Below are 19984 nucleotides of genomic sequence, written 5' to 3' on the forward strand. Positions count from 1 at the left end.
TATCAGGAACTGATATTGGTGATCTAAATACTAAACTACAGAGAGAGTTACAGTCAGTGATTGACTGGATCAGGAGTAACAAACTGATCTAAATGGATCTAAAACTACTAGTTTAGTGGTGGGAACTCATTTTTCTTTAAGTTCCAAACCGAAACTTGAACTCAGTATAGAGCAAACTTCTGTGGAGCAAAGAGAAGAGGCTAAACTTATTGACAATAGATTGTGTTGGGACAAACATGTTCAGAAGCTGGTAACTAAAATGGGCAACACCTGGTCAGTTATTAAAAGGTGTGCAAACATCTTCACACCACAGATAGGTAAAAAAGTTCTTCAGGTTTTATTTTTTTCACATATGGATTACTGCTCAGTGGTGTGGTCCAACACTTCAGCAATTAATATGAAAAAATTACAAGTGATTCAGAATAAAGCTGCACATGTGGGTCTCTCAGATGGGTTTAGATCAAATGTTGATAACATGCATGAACAACTCACATGGCTTAAAGTTAAAAATAGATTTGTGTATTCGCTAATGTTTTTTTTACATAACATAACAAATAAAAAACTTTTTACTTTATACACAAAACTGTCCTTTAGTACTGCTACACATCATTATCCAACGAGGCGTGCAGTAGGAGGGAGTTTTATTTTACCTAAAGTGAAAACTAAATCAATTTAGCGTTCTGTCAGGTACAGAGCGATGTGTGAATGGAACTCTCTCCCAACGACTATCAAACACAACTCTCAGTATGGTTTAAAAAATCACTTAAGACATATTTATCTCAAAGGAATTAAATATGTAATTTAAAATTAGTTTGTTATAGGGCTTTTGTTATCTTATTTCTTAAATTGATTTATCTATTCGGAGTAGTGTCTTTTATTTTATTTCTTGTATAAATTGCGTTAACTTTAAGATTTAATTATGGTTAGTGTTTTCTAATTTATGTCTGTGTGTGTGTAATGAAATGTCACAAAGAGTATTGTCAAAGAAAGGATTGTAGGACCCCAGGAAGAAAAGCTTTTAGTTCATGCTGAAGCTAATGGGGATCCAAATAAAACAAACAAACAAGTTTACTTCAACATTTTTCCCGGGTAGGGGTTTCTGTAGAAACATTCAGGGGATGTAGCTCAGTGGTAGAGCGCATGCTTTGCATGTATGAGGCCCCGGGTTCAATCCCCGGCATCTCCAACAAGTGTTCTGTTACAACAGTCTGTAAAAGAGCTGCAAACCTCGTATTCTGAAAGACTAAAAGGCAATGTCCTTGTGTTCATGGTAATTAATGCAAAAATCAGTCTCAATGACCAGATGTGTTGCAAGATTTACAGTGAACAGTGCATTGTCCTAATGGGGATCAAATAAAACAAACAAACAAAATGCGTTAGCAATTTTGCATCAAGGAAATGTGATCAGTCAGTGACTAGAAGGGCAATGTTCAAGTAGTTTGTTTGGCATGTAGTGTTTTTATGGCAACACTGCCAGATTGAGCTGTCTGATTATATTGAACAACAGACTACTTTTGACGCAAAACATTTTACCAAAATTGGAAATTGAATTTTGGTAAAAAGGAAATGCAGCTTAGATTTGTCACTGACTTGAAAGGCTATGGTCAGGTAGATTGTCATGGGGTCTTTTCATGGCTCCACTGACCAAGTTTCCGATAGCGTTCTTCTCTTATTCAATGATCTTAGAAAAAGTAAAAGAAATTTGGAAACTTTCAGGGGATGTAGCTCAGTGGTAGAGCGCATGCTTTGCATGTATGAGGCCCTGGGTTCAATCCCCAGCATCTCCAGCAGGTATTCCTTGTCCAGTCTGTCAAAGAGCTGCAGAAGCTCTTATTCTGAAAATGAAACAATGCAGCGAGTATTAAAAGGCCATAAAGTGGATGATTAACTTATCAAAACTTATCAAGTGTCTAAAAACTCGGTGCACTTTACCCATGTCCTGCTTTACTCAACAATTAAAAAGGTTTAGTGCATTTTTGAATAGCACAGTGTTGTGGGTTGCCGTGACCTCCTTGCATTTATGGTAATTAATGCAAAATCAGTCTCAATGCCCAGATGTGTATCAAGATTTACAGTGAACATGGCATTGCCCAGTGATGGTGGTATAGTGGTGAGCATAGCTGCCTTCCAAGCAATTCACCTGGGTTTGATTCCCAGCCATTGCATTAGTTTTCATTTTGTGGGTACTTGCTTTATTTGTGAAGATTAGCCGGAAAGGTTACTCGCCCAACCCAATTTGATAAAATATTAGATCTCTGTTATGGTACAAATAAGGGAGCATATCAATCAATCAAGCTGCCTCCATGAGGATCCACAGACACAGGAAGTGCACTACGATTTGCACTCTGACCCTGTCTGGTAACTACTAATCACCAGTTGAAAAGTTTATCAACAGCGCAGAAAGCAGCAGAAAGGCAACAGGTGTGTTACTTTTCAACTATGATTTATAGCATAGCAGTGCAAGCATTTACCCCAGGTTTGATTTCCAGCCACTGCAGTTGCATTTACAGGTTTTGAAGCCATATACAACATTAACATTACATGTTTTACCCAGACTTCTTCTTTTATTCAGTGATATTTCAATTTCCTTGCGGAAGTCATCCCAAAAGGATTAATAAAGATAAGTCTAAGTCTATCTCAGAAAAAACTTCTAAAAAACTGAAAATCTTCAGGGGATGTAGCTCAGTGGTAGAGCTCATGCTTTACATGTATGAGGACCAGGCATCTCCAGCAGGTATTATGGTAGAGTCTTTAAAAGAGCTGCAAAGATATTACCTCCTGTGGTAATCTGACTGGTAGGGTTATAGAACGTAGTGGTAGACTAAGACCTCCTGTGGTAATCTGACTGGTAGGGTTATAAAACGTAGTGGTAGACTAAGACCTCCTGTGGTAATCTGACTGGTAGGGTTATGGAGCGTAGTGGTAGACTAAGACCTCCTGTGATACAAACTATGCAGTATGCTCTCTCTTTTCTACCTCAGACTATCAGACAGCACAACAAGCCCTTTAAATGTACATGTTTTACAGTCTCTATTTAACTGTATTTATGTACTTGTACTGTAATATATTTATTGTATTAGACTCTAGTTTTTATGGGTGTCATTGCGGGAATGAGCAGCTTAGCTTCCATTTTTAAAGATGAAACTTGTCATGCCATTAAGTTTGCTCTTCAGCAGGTAATCACACGAGACACGTTTTTAGCCCACCAATCAGATGGCTCATTTTGTTCCAACTACCGCCATCTTGGATTCTCTCGCTAAGCGAGCTGTCATTCTGCCTGATTAAGTACACACTTCTTCATATTCTTATTAAAAAATGAATGCATAACACTGTATAAACTATTATTTCTGTCTGTCTTTAGTCCCACTGACTTAACGCTGTGTGTTTACGGAGGTTTCCGAGTGTTTGTTGCTTGCAAAACGGCCGTACTGTACAAGTCCGCCGTCATTATAACTCCGGTCCGCTTCGGACTTTTTGTGCACATTTAACGTGTCTAAATGACTGCATAACGCTATATTAACTAGTACTTATTTCTGTCTTTAGTCCCACTGACTTAACGTTGTGTTTTGACGTCTATTTGTGTAATGTCCGAGTGTTTGTTGCTAGCTAAAGTGCCGTACTGTACATGTTAGCATGTCCGCCGTCAGTGTAACTCCGGTCCGCTTCGGACTTATTGTACACAAAAAACGTGTCTAAAAGAGTGCATAACGCCGTATAAACTAGTACTTATTTCTGTATTTAGCCCCACTAACTTAATGCTGTGTTTTTATGGCTCTTTGGGGAATATCTGAGTGTGTTTTTTGTTACTAAAACGGCCGTACTGTACACGTCCGCCGTCAGTATAACGCCGGTCCGTTTTGTTTTTTTGGGGACTTACTGTACACAAAATGCATTGTCATGTATAATACAGTGACTCTGTTTAATATTATTAATTACTGTCTTTTTATTGTCAGGCTAATCTTACATAAAACAGTGTGTGTTAACTGTGTTATCCTCTCTGTTACTGTGTGTTGTAGATTAAGACATCTTCTTAAAATAATTAACTGTAAGTACCACATGTCATTTGTTTTTAATCATTTTAATTTATTTTCATGTGGAAATATGTACTGCCAGACATTGTGTTAATGTTTATTCATTTATGTAAATGGAAATTCCTACATTCAGAAGGCGACACCACCAATGCCACCCTCATCCTGAGCCGGTGGAAGGTCCAGTTTGGTAAATACCAGGGGAAGACCTTCCACTGGCTGCTGGAGAATGACGTGGGCTACAGCGTCAATCTTGTGGCCTCCCACAAGAAGGAGCGAGAGAGGACAGGGTCTCAGTCCCCGCTGATGGCCAACAAGGTGGAGTGCTGTAGTCTGACTTACACAAAACAACTGAAAGTGTGATGATCTGATGACATTTTAACCTTTATCCCTTTGTGAACATGCAGGATGCCTTCACCCGCTACTCCTCGGCGTCCCCTGACTTTGCGGAGGCAGTCAGGTTTCACCAGGCGTTCGAGGAGGCTACTTCGTCCACTATGTCCGGAAGAGAGACAGAGAGCAGAGAGCCAGGGCGGCTGCTGCTGCATCCACCACCACCAGCAGCAGCAGCACCACCAGCAGCAGCAGCGGCAGCCAAGCCTCTGTCTCGGCCGCAAGCCAGAGAGCCAAGACTGTCTCACACTAAGTGTAACACTGTAAATCTGTCTGTATGATGTACCTGAATGTGTTTGTAATGTTGTCTCATTATAGATGTTGTTGTGTGTTTGTGTTATAGACCTCTTGGATCTACGCTTGCGGCCTTTGTCTCCGGGCGGCGTTCTCCGTCTGCGGTGGAAATGCAGGCCAAACTGAAAAAGTTGGCCCCTATGCCTACATTGCCAGGCAAGTCCAGCTTGAATTAAATACAGAGTTAAGCGTTTATACTATTGTATTCCCTGAGATCACTTTATAATATTCTGTTCTCTGTGTGGTTACAGCCTCTTCCTTCCGGCCCTTTAGACCAGCTCTTCCCTCCGCTTCCACTGGGGAGCCCTCGGATGAAGAGCTGGTCAAGGCAGTAGTTGATTTGGAGAAGTGTAAGTAATATTTTACAATTTGGCACATTGTTTATGTGGGCATGAAGTTCTTTATATAGCATACATATATGTATAAATGCATAATATATAATAATATCAATAACAATAATAACATAATATACAATGTACTGTCTATACATTTTAAAAATAACACAACAATTTTTGTATGTTACTGAAACGTTTTATTTGTCTTAAAGCCTCAGACGTACAGGCCCCTCTCTCGCTCCTGCATCCACCTCCTCCCCCCTCATCAGCGGCACAGAAGGGAGCTGGTGTCTCTGCCGGGGACGAGCCCACGGACAGCGAGCTGCTGGAGGCCTTACAGGACCAGGACCGGCCCCTGCAACCTCCAGCAGCCGTGGAGCAGACGGCAGAGACACCAGCTCCCCCGCCACGTCCTGGAGCTGCCAGTCCCCCGCCACGTCCTGGAGCTGCCAGTCCCCCGCCACGTCCTGGAGCTGCCAGTCCCCCGCCACCTGGAGTGCAGGAGTCAACGGAGCCAGCTGTCCTCCCTCCCCCGCCTCCTGCTGGCAGTGCTGAGGTAAGTCTGTCTGTCAAAACACAGAACAAAACACACACACAAGACTGCCCTTACACATCCAATGTTTTCCTTTCAATATTAAAGTGTCCTGTGTGGTTGTGTTGTTACCTCTCCAGCTGTTGCCTGCGTCCTGGCGGGCAGCTCTCACTGCGGAGCAGCAGCACTGGATCGGCCGGGTGCTGTTTACCAGGAGCAGCAAGGGGCGGTCCCAGCTCGTTAAGGAGTTAAACGTGTGGTGGTACCCTCCCCAGACCCTGCCAATCTACACCCTTTCTGGCGCCGAGAGAACCTGGAACACAAACATATTCTGCTTTTAGACTCTTGATCTTAAATCAATTGATAAATGACAGTGCAGATTACAACAGGTCAACACTGTTTTATGTTGATTCCTTTTATTTATTATTTTATTTTATTGTGTTAGTGCCTATTGTCAAATGCTGCTCAGATCTTTGCATTGGTAACCAATAAACCTCAGAAACTGCACTTTGTTTTGAAGCTTTATTATTAAGGATCATTTACAATGCACAACATATCTTCTAACCGTTACTTTAAAGTGTTTGTATGATATACACACAGTCAGATTAAGCTTGTTCACAACCACCACGTGTGCAACCTTTTATTGTTTGTGTCAAAATGCATTTTAGGATGACATTTCTTTCTCCACCACCTAAACCGAGGGCCCCTCATCCAGTCTCCAGTCATCCAGTCTCCAGTCATCCAGTCTCCAGTCATCCAGGTTCAAGTCATCCAGTCTCCTGAAATTAGACAAAACATAAAGCTTGACATTATTGATTTCATACTGCTTATTTCAACATTAAATCTTATAAAAGTTACAGTTTAGATGATGTATGTAAACTCAGATGAAGCTTGCAGACGTGTAGCGTTTCTACAACGCTGTTTTTGATGGCATCTTTATCGCCGCAGGCGGGGTTCGAACCGCCAACCTCAAAACTTCAAAAAAAAAGCCCACTAATTGCTTAATTGCTAGCCCCCCTCCCGCAGGAAAACAGAGAAGAACGCTCCATAAGCTTTGCGCAACAAACAGGACATACAAAGCACAGGAAATAGCAGAGGATGGTTTCGAACCACCGACCTCTGGGTTATGGGCCCAGCACGCTTCCGCTGCACCACTCTGCTCTGCTCGTATTAATTGGGGGCTGGAAAATCTGTAATTGACATTTTTGAGGCGAGGTTTGGGATCCTGTGGCAACCAAGGCTCCAACAGCTTACGGGTTGTAAAGTTAAACATTTGGTAGACCTTTCTACTATCTTTTATGTGAGCTTCCTGATTACTCATAAATTGAGTATTCACATGTAAGACTTGTGATTGGCTGGTGTTTAATGCAAAGAAAGGACTGGAGCAATTATTGTAGAGAATAAATAGGCTGACATTGAAGTATTGAGACAACAGTGACTAAAAATCTAATTCAATCTACATATCGGTCTTCTTAAAGATCTAAATAGATTTTCTCACCTCAGAGTCATCTGGAGGACGTAACCATTAGCTTCTGTCCCTCTGAACCCTGAGTGACAATCACTCTGCAGTGAATGAGATGCAGTTTCCCCCCCCCCCCCCCAGTCTAACCAAGACTATACTTTCAGGGATCATTTCTAGAGTTTCTGACTTGAGGAATGTGTTTCTAAAGTGTTTGGTCTCGCTGACCACGATGATGAGTCGTGATATTCCTTTTTGAGCGTGAAGCTGACAGAGAGTAATGATTCACTTCATATGCTCTCTGTCATTGATGATCGTTCTTTGCTTCTTTATGGAGCATTGAGGAAGGGAATATGATCAGAGTGGTGATAGTGGTAAATATGTGAAAAACTAACATCAGTGAAGGTAATGAAACATGCTAAGCTTTCTGATTAACTGAAGTTATAGTCAGTCTTGAAGTATGTTTAGTCCATGGTGGACATGGTTACTTGAAAGGGTTAACACCTACTTTGTAATGCCTTATGTCCCGTGTAAAAATGTGACCCGAGTTAAGCCATAATTCATTTTTATTTCTACCTTTGCTTTTACTACTTTGACATGTCAAAAAGGTCTGTTGTTTGAAAGCCCATCTCTACACATCCATGTTCAACTCCCACAGGTATTTCCACTTGACTAATCAGACTGTGTGGCCTTTACAGGCTCAGCTTGATTGACATGTATTAAAGGGGTGGAACGGTCCACTTAATCTCGGTGGATGGGATGGCATGTTGGACTGAAAAGAAATACTTTGGTGGAGACAGATGACTTCCAGTACCTATGAGATAATACAATACGGTTTGTGAAGGCACATCTGTAGTTTGGTATACTGTAATGATTTATCAGTTTTCTACTATTCTTGAAGTATGCCTCTTGTTGTCAGCAGGATTTGAACCTACACGAGGAAGACCACAATGGATTTCTAGTCCATCGCCTTAACCACTCGGCCACGACAACCTGAAACTTAGTGCTATACCTATTTGCACAAATGTCCATAAACTTTCTAATTGGTTAGTAGAAGTTACCAGACACGGGCAAATTGCAAATTGTAGTGGACTGCCTGCGTCTGTGGATCCTCGTGGAGGCAGATTGATTGATTGATATGCTCCCTTATCTGTACCATAACAGAAATTTATTATTTTATCAAATCTGGGTTGGGCGATTAACTTTTCTGGTTACTGCTTGACAAATAAAGCAAGTAACCACACAACAAATGTTACTGCAATGGCTGGGAATCAAACCCAGGTCAACTGTTTAGAAGGCAGCTATCCTCACCACTATACCACCATCACTGGCCAATGCAGTGTATGTTCTTAAACCTGTAAGCTCACTTTAAACTAGATGTGGAAAGTTGAAAGGTTGATTTTTTTCACCTGTGCTGTGGCTTAAAAACAGGTTCCACTGAGATTTGAACTCAGATTGCTGGATTCAGAGTCCAGAGTGCTAACCATTACACCATGGAACCTTTTGAAGTGTTGCAAGGGTTTGCTAGTCAGTTTCTTTCATAATATCCACATGCGTGATGTTAAAGGCACACAACAATCACAACAAAGATGAAAAAGCAACAATTATAGGCCAACTTAAGTCATTTAGTAAGCAAAGCATTCAGAGGATGTGGGAAAAAGCAAGTCAAGAACAGGTTTTAAAGGACTTGCCATTGACAGTGATTTCAGCAGTAGATATGTCTACTGTGTACAAACACGTGGTAACTTTACATGTGTTGACAATAAAGATGCTCACAAAACGCTGTTAAATACTTAAATACAAAGAACTGCTAAGTTCTTTATTCCCAATATCATAGGAAATATCATGTCTCAGAAAAAGAGTAGCTGTCAGAAATAGGATTTGAACCCACGCCTCCAGTGGAGACTGCTACCTGAACGCAGCGCCTTGGACCGCTCGGCCATCCTGACTGATCCTACAGATGTTCAGAAGGACCTGTTTGAAAAATTATAATAAAGTAAATCAAACGTGTCATGATATAGGAGGTTCTCAGTCATCCATGTCATAGTTAACAAGGGAAGGTTTCTCAACTGTCAGCCCAAATATATGGGCGTCCATGGAGACATGGAAGAAAGTCACCAGGGTGGCAATGTGCTTGACAATGGCAATACATTGCACGGTATGTGAAGGCAATGTGCAATACAGGCCAAATCCTCTGGTGGGAATCAAGATCCACCAATGTTTCTGTCCACAATGTCCACCTGAATCACACAGAAAATGTTGGACACAGTGACCACTCCCCCACCCATATCTGTCAGTTGAAAGCTGTGGAGAAAGGGGGGTTCCAAAGCTAAACGACGTAGAGTAGAAAATCAACAAATAATTGTGATAATTAATCGTGATCTCCATATTGATCAATCATTTTGGTCATAATCACGCAGCCCAAAGAGATCTAATGTTTTATCAAACCAGGTTGGGCAAGTAACCTTTCTGCTGACTTCTTGTAAAATAAAGCAAGCAACATCACTCAAAGAAAGCTTCTGCAATGGCTATGAATCGAACCCTGGTCAGCTGCTTGGAAGGCAGCTACGCTCACCACTATACCACCATCACTGAACCATACAATGTTCACTTCAAATCTTGTAATACATCTGGGCATTGAGACTGAAAGTGCGCTCTATCACTGAGCTACAGCCCCTGATGATTCAGAAATTCCCTCCAGGGGATCCTGTGTTATCACATTCACAATAATGGGAAGTAAATGTTCAGGTGCTAGCTCCCTTCGATAGCTCAGTTGGTAGAGCGGAGGACTGTAGAGGCATAAAGCTGAAATCCTTAGGTCGCTGGTTAAATTCTGGCTCGAAGGAGCAGAGTTTTCCAGAGTTTCCCTTCAGGGATCAATAAAGAATTTCTGATTCTGATGTAGAGATGGACAGACGACCCAAAAGCATAATACTTCTTGCCAAGACCTAACAATAAACAAAAAAAAAGAGGTGAGAGAGATAGAGTTAAAGAACCTTTTTTCAGGACACCCACATTTTCATTGTGGTTACGAGACTGAATGCAAAGTGTGTATCCCCCATGTAACTCAAAGCCTATCACTTCCAGTCAATACTGTCAAATTTGGAGCTCCTTCAAGTTACATTAACAACCAGGTGACTCCTCAACATGCCCCCACCAACACACTGTTTTCAGTCTAAATGGCAAAGGACATTAAACCTTTAAGTTTACTGTAAACTGGATGTGGAAAGTTGAAAGGCAGATTTCCCCCCCCCTATACTGTGGTTTAAAACGAGGTTCAACACAGATTTGAACTCAAATCGCTGGATTCAGAGGCCAGAGTGCTAACCATTACTCCATGGAACCTCTAAAAGTGTTGCTAGTGTTTGCCTGGCAGTTTCTTCCATGAGATCCACATGTGTGATATTGAAGGCACACTAAAACACAACAAATGTGAGCGAATTCAGGGGATGTAGCTTAGTGGTAGAGCGCGTGCTTCACATGTTTGAGGCCCTGGGTTCAATCCCCGGCATCTCCAGTAAGTCTTATTGTCCTGAGTGTGGAAGAGCTCTTATTCTGAAAGAGAAAATTAAATGATGCAGCAGGAGTTAAAAGACAATAAAGTGGATGATTAACAAGTGTCTACCAACTCTGCACTTTACCAGTGTCCTGCTTTACTCAACAAAGAAAGGTTTGAGCAAATTTGTATAGCACAGTGTTGTGGGTTGCAGTGACCTCCTTGTGTTTATGGTAATTAATGCAAAAATCTGTCTCATGGACCAGATGTGTTGCAAGATTTGCAGTCAACATTGCATTGTCCAGTGATGGTGGCATAGTGGTGAGCATAGCTAGGGTCGCCCAACCCGATTTGATAAAATATTAGATCTCTGTTATGGTACAAATAAGGGAGCATATCAATCAATCAAGCTGCCTCCACGAGGATCCACAGACACAGGAAGTGCACTACGATTTGCACTTTGCCCGTGTCTGGTAACTACTGCTAACCAATTTATCAACAGAGCAGAAAGCAGCAGAAAGGCAACAGGTGTGTTACTTTTCGACAATGATTTATTCCGTAGAAGTGCAATCATTTAATTTATTTATCCTCCATGAGAATCCACAGTAGGCTATGTATCTATTTCTCAGCATTTACTTTCAGCCTGTGTTACAAGATTTGCAGTGAACGGTGTATTGTCCAGCAAGTGGGAATCGTTCCAGGTGAGGGTTGGCCTCCGCCAGGGCTGCGCTTTGTCACCAATCCTGTTTGTAATATTTATGGACAGGATATCGAGGCGTAGTCGGGGCGGGGAGGGGTTGCAGTTCGGTGGGCTCAGGATCTCATCGCTGCTTTTTGCAGATGATGTGGTCCTGATGGCATCATCGGTCTGTGACCTTCAGCACTCTCTGGATCGGTTCGCAGCAGAGTTTGAAGCGGCTGGGATGAGGATCAGCACCTCTAAATCTGAGGCCATGGTTCTCAGCAGGAAACCGATGGAGTGCTTTCTTTTATGAATTTTTGACACATTATACTATGACCTTTTTTAAATTTTTTACATACTATACTATGACTTTTTATGACTTTTTATGAATATTTCGACATATTACACTATGACTTTTTATGACTTTTATGAATTTTTTTACATACTATACTATGACTTTTTCCAACATACTGTGACTCTTTTTGAAAAGGGAAATTAGCTCAAATGGTAGAGCGCTTGCTTAGCATGCAAGAGGTAGCGGGATCAATACCCACTTTCTCCAGAGGACTTTAGATTCTTCCTGCTTTACAACAAGAAGTATAAATCTGGACTTGTTACGACATACTACAACTTTTTAGGAATATTTAGACATACTATACTATGACTTTTTATGACATTTTATGAATATTTTGTCGTATTATACTATGACTTTTATGAATTTTTGACACATTATACTATGACTTTTAAAAAAAGAATTTGATATACTATACTACGACTTTTTATGACTTTTTATGACTTTTTATGAATATTTTGACATATTATACCATGACTTTTATGAATTTTTTGTCTTACTAAACTCTGACTTTCATGATTTTATTGTCATACTATACAATGACTTTTTATAAATATTTCAACATAGTATAGTGTGACTTTTTATGAATTTTTCGACATACTATACTATGACTTTTTATGACTTTCATGAATTTTCGAGATAATATACTATGACTTTTTATGAAATTTTTCGACACATATGACTTTTTATGACGTTTTATGAATTTTTGTCTTACTATACTATCTCTTTTATGAATTTTTCGACACGCTCTAAAATGAATTTTTATGAATTTTTGACATACTATACTATGACTTTTTTTTTAAAAGGGGGTATTAGATCAAATGGTAGAGCGCTTGCTTAGCCCGCGAGAGGTAGCGGGATCAGTGCCCGCATTCTCCAGAGGACTTTAGATTCTTCTTGTTTTACAGCAAGAACTATACATCTGGACTTGTTACGACATACTATACTACAACTTTTTATATATTTGTCGACATACTATTGTATGACTTTTATGACTTTTGAGATACTTTACTATGACTTTCATGATTTTTTTGTCATACTAAACTATGCCCTTTATAAATATTTTGACATACTATACTATGATTTTTTATGACATTTTATGAATTTTTGTCATACTAAACTATGACTTTTATGAATTTTTGACATGTTATACTATGACTTTTTGAATATTCGTCATATTATACAATTACTTTTTTTGAATATTTGTCATATTATACAATGACTTTCATGATTTTTTTGTCATACTATACTATGACTTTTTATAAATATTTCGACATACTACACTATGACTTTTATGAATTTTTTGACATACTCTACTATGAATTTTTTCAACATACTATGACTTTTACTGAAAAGGGGAATTAGCTCAAATGGTAGAGCGCTTGCTTAGCATGCGAGAGGTAGCGGGATCAATGCCCGCATTCTCCAGAGGACTTTAGATTCTTCTTGTTTTACAACAAGAACTTTAAATTTGGACTTGTTACGACATACTACACTAAAACTTTTTAGGAACATTTCGACATATTATACTATGACTTTTTATGTTTTTGTTGACATTCTATCCTATGACTTTTATGACTTTTTTGTCATACTAAACTATGACTTTTTATAAATATTTTGACATACTCTACTATGACTTTGTATGAGTTTTTTGTTATACCACAACTTTTTATGAATTTTTGACATACTAAACTCTGACTTTTTATGACATTTTATGAATATTTTGTCATACTATACTATGACTTTTATAAATTTTTGACATGTTATACTACGACTTTTTTTGAATATTCGTCATATTATACTATGACTTTTATGAATTTTTTGACGTATTAAACTATGACTTTCATGAATTTTTGACACGTTATACTATGACTTTTTATAACTTTTTTGACATACTATACTATGACTTTTTATGATTATTTTGACGTACTATACTATGAGTTACTACGAGGCTTTGAAGACTAAAATTAATTTGTGGATGAAAATATATTTCAAACTGAATCATTGTTTTTTTTGACACACACGCACACACACACACACGCACACACACACACACACACACACACTTTATGAATAAACCTCAGATAGTTCAACCTGTTTTATTAGGAAGTTGTTTTACACTCTTTCAAAATAAAACATTCATAAGGTGCTCGGGTTTGAAAACGGACGCAAACAGAAAAATAAAAACAAAACTGAGTTCTTCTGTTCTCCAACAAGAAATAAGTACGAATAAAAGGATCTGTCTCTGTCTTCATGATGTCGGGTTGGTCCTCTGATCTGTCCCCGTCTTCTCAAGACGGATCTGTCCCCGTCTTCTCCTGGAAGACAGATTTATTATTTCAGTTTAATTATTAGGAATCAAAGTCTCTGTGTGTTGGTCCTTTGATCTGTCCCTGTCTTCTCCCTCTGATCTGTCCTTGTCTTCTCCCACGGATCTGTCCCCATCTTTTCCCTCTGATCTGTCCCTGTCTCCTCCCTTTGATCTGTCCCCGTCTTCTCCCTTTGATCTGTCCCTGTCTTTTCCCTCTGATATGTCCCCGTCTTCTCCCTCTGATCTGTCCCCATCTTTTCCCACAGATCTGTCCCCGTCTTCTCCCTCTGATGTTCCTTCTTAAATCTTTGTGGGTTTTTCCCAAAATTTTTAAAGCTTTTTCTTTTTTTTTTACACTTCACTTTTCCCATTTGTTGACATTTTTGTCTCTTTTTTACACTTAAAAAAAAATTCTTTTACCAAATTGTTTTCTCCAAATGCTATAAAATTGACCAAAAACTCCCAAATCCAATGAAAGTGTTAACCCAAATTTCTGATATGGAAACTTCTTTGAGACACAGGAAGCCAGTGTAAAGACTTCAGAACTGGAGTGATGTGATCCAGTCTCTTGGTCTTAGTGAGGACTCGAGCAGCAGCGTTCTGAATCAGCTGTAGCTGTCTGATTGATTTTTTAGGGAGACCTGTAAAGACCCCGTTACAGTAGTCAAGTCTACTGAAGATGAAAGCATGGACAGGTTTTTCCAAATCCTGTTGACACATAAGTCCTTTAACCCTTGATACATTCTTAAGGTGATAGTAGGCTGACTTTGTAATTGTCTTAATGTGGCTGTTAAAATTCAGGTCTGAGTCCATGACTACACCAAGATTTCTGGCTTTGTCTGTTGTTTTTAACATTGTTGTTTGAAGCTGAGCGCAGACTTTTAATCGTTCCTCTTTTGCTCCAAAAACAACTACTTCAGTTTTTCCTTCATTTAATTTCAGAAAGTTCTGGCACATCCAGTCGTTAATTTGTTCAATGCATTTAGTCAGTTTATGTATTGGACTATAGTCCCCTGGCGATAAGGTTATGTAAATTAGTGTGTTGTCCGCATAACTATGGTAACTTATTTTGTTTTCCATAATCTGAGCCAGTGGAAGCATTTTAAGAACCAGTATTAATGTAAAGAAAGGACTGGAGAATTTATTGTAGAGAATAAGTAGGCTGACACTGAAGTATTGAGACAACAGTGACTGAAAATCTAACTCAATCTACATATCGGTCTTCTTAAAGATCTAAATAGATTTTCTCACCTCAGAGTCATCTGGAGCACGTAACGATTAGCTTCTGTCCCTCTGAACCCTGAGTGACAATCACTCTGCAGTGAATGAGATGCAGTTCCCCCCCCCTCAGTCTAACCAAGACTATACTTTCAGGGATCATTTCTAGAGTTTCTGACTTGAGGAATGTGTTTCTAAAGTGTTTGGTCTTGCTGACCACGATGATGAGTCGTGATATTCCTTTCTGAGTGTGAAGCTGACAGAGAGTAATGATTCACTTCATATGCTCTCTGTCATTGATGATCGTTCTTTGCTTCTTTATGGAGTATTGAGGAAGGGAATATGATCAGAGTGGTAGTAGCAGATATGTGGAAAACTAACATGAGTGAAGGTAATAAAATGTGCTAAGCTTTCTAATTAACTAAAGTTATAGTCAGTCTTGAAGTATGTTTAGTCCATGGTGGACAAGGTTACTTGAAAGGGTTAACACCTACTTTCTTGACTTTGTAATGTCTTAAGTCCAGTGTAAAAATGTAAACTGAGTTAAACCGTAATTTATTTTTATTTCTACTTTGCTTTTCCTACTTTGACATGTCAAAAGGTGCATTGTTTGAAAGCCCATCTCTACACATCCATGTTCCACTCCCACGGGTGTTTCCACTTGACTAATCAGACTGTGTGGCCTTCACAGGCCCAGCTTCATTGACATGTATTAAAGGCGTGGAACGGTACACTGAAGTCCCGGTGGACGGGATGGCATGTTGTAACGAGGTTTGAGTACATACAGCAAATACTTGAAGCCAGGTTACTCTACGAGTGGATATGGGGCGTTGAAGGTGATGTGGAAATCCTGATTGATTCAGGGATTTTTTTGGCCCTATTTGTATTTGGATCTAAAGGCTGGTTAACCATTGTAGGGAGGAGACGTTGGACAGTTTAGTTTTAGTTTAGGAGAGGCTGCTCTTCCTCAGTGCTGCTGGCTCTGACTCATATGAAGGGAAATATGGGGCAAAAGGTGAGAGCTTGCAGAACAAAAATATCTGAACTCATATGTTTAAATTTGCACTTGCAAAATTATTCACACACGTGTGATCTTAATTTGATGTCACACAATGAAAAAAAACACGAGAGCTTGTAAGAAAAATCTGGATTTGTAATTTGCACTTGTAGAAAATATTCACACACCGGTATTCTGAATGGGAAGTCACAGAAAAAATATTCACAAATGTGTAGATTGATATTTCCATGAACAGAATGACCGCTACAAGCGTGTAGTGCAACGTTTACTTGTGTACTTTTTTTTAAATTCTGGTTCATTTTCCATCACAACTACAACTCAGTGATGACAACCTCTCAGATTAATTTGTACCTGTGGACTGAGTCTGTGGAGCTCTGAGCCAACAGGACGGGGGGGGGAATCAGGGTTCTATCACCAGATGAGGGACAACTCTGTCTGGCTTATTTATGTAGCATGGAAGCTAACGTTAGCTAACCAGCCAACGGCCAGGCCAACTCACAATCGGACTGAAAATTGTTCTTAAAAAAATGCTAATAAACAGTAAAAAAACTAAAAAATAACACTGTAATATATTTCTTGTCCTGCCTATGCACCACCTGTCTGTACTTTGTATATCACATTGCACTTTTCTGGTTAGACACAAACTGCATTTTGTTGTCTTTGTACTTGATCTAATCTAATCCCAAAAAAAAGATGGATGTCTTTGCACAAGAGCAGTACACATAATTATGCGCCATTTGGGAAGTCATTTTCTCTAACTCCATTAACTGTGTGTTCAGCAACTTCCTATTATTTAACCCTCTGAGACCTAAGGTCATTGTTATAGCTCATTGTCCGTCTGCTTCTATTTTCTATAAAAGCTTGTAAAATATCAACCCGGGTGTCAAGGGGGGGGGGTTTCTCACCTCAGAGTCATCTGGAGCACGTAACGATTAGCTTCTGTCCCTCTGAACCCTGAGTGACAATCCCTCTGCAGTGAATGAGATACAGTTCCCCCCCTCAGTCTAACCAAGACTATATTTTCAGGGATCATTTCTAAAGTTTCTGACTTGAGGAATGTGTTCTAAAGTGTTTGGTCTCGCTGACCACGATGATGAGTCGTGATATTCCTTTCTGAGCATGAAGCTGACAGAGAGTAATGATTCACTTCATGTGCTCTCTGTCATTGATGATTGTTCTTTGCTTCCTTATGGAGCATTGAGGAAGGGAATGTGATCAGAGTGGTATTAGTAGATGTGTGGAAAGTTAATGGAAAAAGGCACAATAAAATTAGCTAAGCTATTTAATTAGCTACAGTCATTGCCAATCTTTAAATATTTGTCTTGTCCGTGGTGGACAATGTTACTTGAAAGAGGTTAGGGTTACCGCGTACCGGACTCCATTCAAGGTCTCCAAGAAGGCCAAATACTCCAAACTCTTGTTTGGTGCATATGCACAAACAACGGTCAAAGTTTCCCCCCCATCACCCGCAGGCGACCCTCTCGTCCACCGGGGTAAACTCCAACCCAGTGGCGCTCAGCTGGGGGCTTGTGAGTATCCCCACACCCGCCCGGCGCCACACACCCTGGGCAACTCCGGAGTAGGACAGAGTCCAACCCCTATCCAGGAGTACGGTACGAGACTGTGCGTAGAGGTAAGCCCCACCAGATCTAAGTGGTAGCGCTCCACCTCCCGCACAAGTTCCGGCTCCTTCCCCCACAGAGAGGTGACGTTCCACGTCCCCAGAGCCAGCGTCTGCCGCCCGGGTCTGTTCCGTCAAGGCCCCTGACCTTTGCCGCCACCCATATGGCAGCGCACCCGACCCCAGCGGTTCCTCCCACAGGTGGTGAGCCCATGGGATGGAGATAGGGGTTCCACGTAGCTTCTTCGAGCTGTGCCCGACCGGGCTCCGTGGCAAACTCGGCCACCAGGCGCTCGCTGACGAGACCTCCGTCTGGGCCTGGCTCCAAACTGGGGACCCAGGCTTCCTCTGGGCAGGGTCACTACCTCGATTATTAATGGGGTTTTTGAACCATTTGTTGCCATGGTAGACCCTACCAGGAGCACACAGCTCCATCCAACACAGCTCCATCCAACACAGCTCTCAGGTTCATAGGGACACACAAACCTGTCCACCACGATAAGGTGATGGTTCCCCGGAAAGGATCATCATAATATTATAATAAAATAAAAAAAGGGTAACTCAATCCCCACAAACTACAAAATAATATAAAAACGGAATGAACCATGTAACAAACAAGGTCAAATATTGTGATACCAAATTCCAATCAAACACACCTAAAATCCTATCAATTGTAGTTTAATCTAAGTCATTGGTCTGGGGATCCAAAGGGGTCCCTGAGGGGTATGGGGTCCCCAGCAAAAGGGAGAATGACTATTTTTATTATAATCCAATGCCATTTGTAACACCATGATCAGAATGTCTGACTATTTTAATCATGGATTTAATTCACCCATTCTGTCAAATGGGGTCCATTGGCCGAATGAGTGTCAGTTTGGGTGTCCTTCACTGGATGTGAAAAAGTTTGGAAACTACTGTTCTAGGTTATGATATCAATGGCCCAAGTTTAATTGGCGTCCAATCGGCCTAAAAAAGCGATGTTTAATATTCTAACACGTGCTTTAACATTTACTGTGTGGGAAATAGATTCTTTTTATGAACAGTTGAGACTAATCCACACCCACAATGTGAGTTTAAAAAGCCCCCCTTAAAATGTATGTAACAGCATTTTGTTGTGAGGATAACTTACAAAATTAATAAATTAAACCTCTGTTTTGATTTCAATAAGTTATTTTTAAACTTAAACTTAACTTTAAACAAAACTAAATGCATTATATTTGGAAATCATACTACAAATACAGATGTTAAATTAGTAATTGATAAAAAAAACAATCAAAAGAGTCAAATTACATTTCTGGGGGTTGAACTTGAATCCAAACTGTTTTGGAAGCCCCTTATTAAATATCTGTGCATGAAGATGGCCAGCAGTACTAGTATATTGAAAACAACTACAACTACATATTGACCCAAAATATATTGCATACTCTGTACTGCACACTTTTTACCATATTTGTTATATTGTGTAGGAGTTTGGGGAAATACTGTACCTAGAAAGTAACTTACAAATATTTGCACATTGCAAAAAAGAGCAATCAGGATAATAAATCACTTACATGAGCATCTAATCATCTGTTTTTAATTCACATTTGTGATATTTATGGACATCGTTACATTCAAAACTGCACAATTTATGTTTAAAGTTAAAGAAAATAATTGATCATGTAACATACGCCCAATGTTGAAGGAAGAGCCGGGGGAAATCATCTAAGAGGACATTGTGAACTACTGTTAAAAGCACGTGTGTTTCAGTTTGTGGGGTGAGATTATGGGATGGACTGAACAATGACATCAAATAGAGCCATAATATCATTTAGTTAAAAAAAGGATTATAAAAACATTACTGGACCAAAACAGAAAAGAAATCGAAACATAGGAATGGAAATGTAATGCAAGGTATTGTTGTATAAGTATTTGCATATCGTTTTACTTTGCTATAAGATGATTTTGTGACACAGGGTCATTTCAAATTGCTTCCATCTGCTCCTTCTCAACTAATCCTTATTTTTGTATATATATTTATATATAAATCAGGTTTGTATTGTATTTGTTAAATACTGATTGTTTGTTGTTTCATTCCGTGGTTTTAATTCTTTGTTTTCACTGTTGTCTTGCAACACTGTTGTTTGTTCGAGATAAATAAATAAATGAAACAAGTTAACTGGACAAATACATTTCCCGTATTAGAGCCGTATTAGAAGCATATTTTGTAGCTTTGCATTTATGGTCTATATGTGCCTTTTAAGTT

General features: G+C 39.8%; 8 non-coding genes across 8 annotated transcripts; 7 read left to right on the forward strand and 1 right to left on the reverse strand.

Moving 5' to 3' along the window:
- The first annotated feature begins 1114 nt into the window (after positions 1–1114).
- trnaa-ugc (transfer RNA alanine (anticodon UGC)) lies at positions 1115–1186 on the forward strand. The gene has a single exon. It is a non-coding gene; the product is annotated as a tRNA-Ala (tRNA).
- Positions 1187–1715: 529 nt separating this feature from the next.
- On the forward strand, positions 1716–1787 carry trnaa-ugc (transfer RNA alanine (anticodon UGC)). The gene has a single exon. It is a non-coding gene; the product is annotated as a tRNA-Ala (tRNA).
- A 5405-nt stretch (positions 1788–7192) lies between these two features.
- LOC116678685 (small nucleolar RNA U3) lies at positions 7193–7408 on the forward strand. The gene has a single exon (XR_004329373.1). It is a non-coding gene; the product is annotated as a small nucleolar RNA U3 (small nucleolar RNA).
- A 1062-nt stretch (positions 7409–8470) lies between these two features.
- On the reverse strand, positions 8471–8542 carry trnaq-cug (transfer RNA glutamine (anticodon CUG)). The gene has a single exon. It is a non-coding gene; the product is annotated as a tRNA-Gln (tRNA).
- Positions 8543–10486: 1944 nt separating this feature from the next.
- trnav-cac (transfer RNA valine (anticodon CAC)) lies at positions 10487–10558 on the forward strand. Its single transcript has one exon. It is a non-coding gene; the product is annotated as a tRNA-Val (tRNA).
- Positions 10559–12926: 2368 nt separating this feature from the next.
- Positions 12927–12999, forward strand: trnaa-agc (transfer RNA alanine (anticodon AGC)). The gene has a single exon. It is a non-coding gene; the product is annotated as a tRNA-Ala (tRNA).
- A 2241-nt stretch (positions 13000–15240) lies between these two features.
- On the forward strand, positions 15241–15456 carry LOC116678686 (small nucleolar RNA U3). The gene has a single exon (XR_004329374.1). It is a non-coding gene; the product is annotated as a small nucleolar RNA U3 (small nucleolar RNA).
- Positions 15457–17128: 1672 nt separating this feature from the next.
- LOC116678687 (small nucleolar RNA U3) lies at positions 17129–17343 on the forward strand. The gene has a single exon (XR_004329375.1). It is a non-coding gene; the product is annotated as a small nucleolar RNA U3 (small nucleolar RNA).
- Positions 17344–19984: the final 2641 nt, after the last annotated feature.

Source organism: Etheostoma spectabile, unplaced genomic scaffold (genome assembly GCF_008692095.1).
Source record: "Etheostoma spectabile isolate EspeVRDwgs_2016 unplaced genomic scaffold, UIUC_Espe_1.0 scaffold00007743, whole genome shotgun sequence".
Lineage (NCBI taxonomy): Eukaryota > Metazoa > Chordata > Actinopteri > Perciformes > Percidae > Etheostoma > Etheostoma spectabile.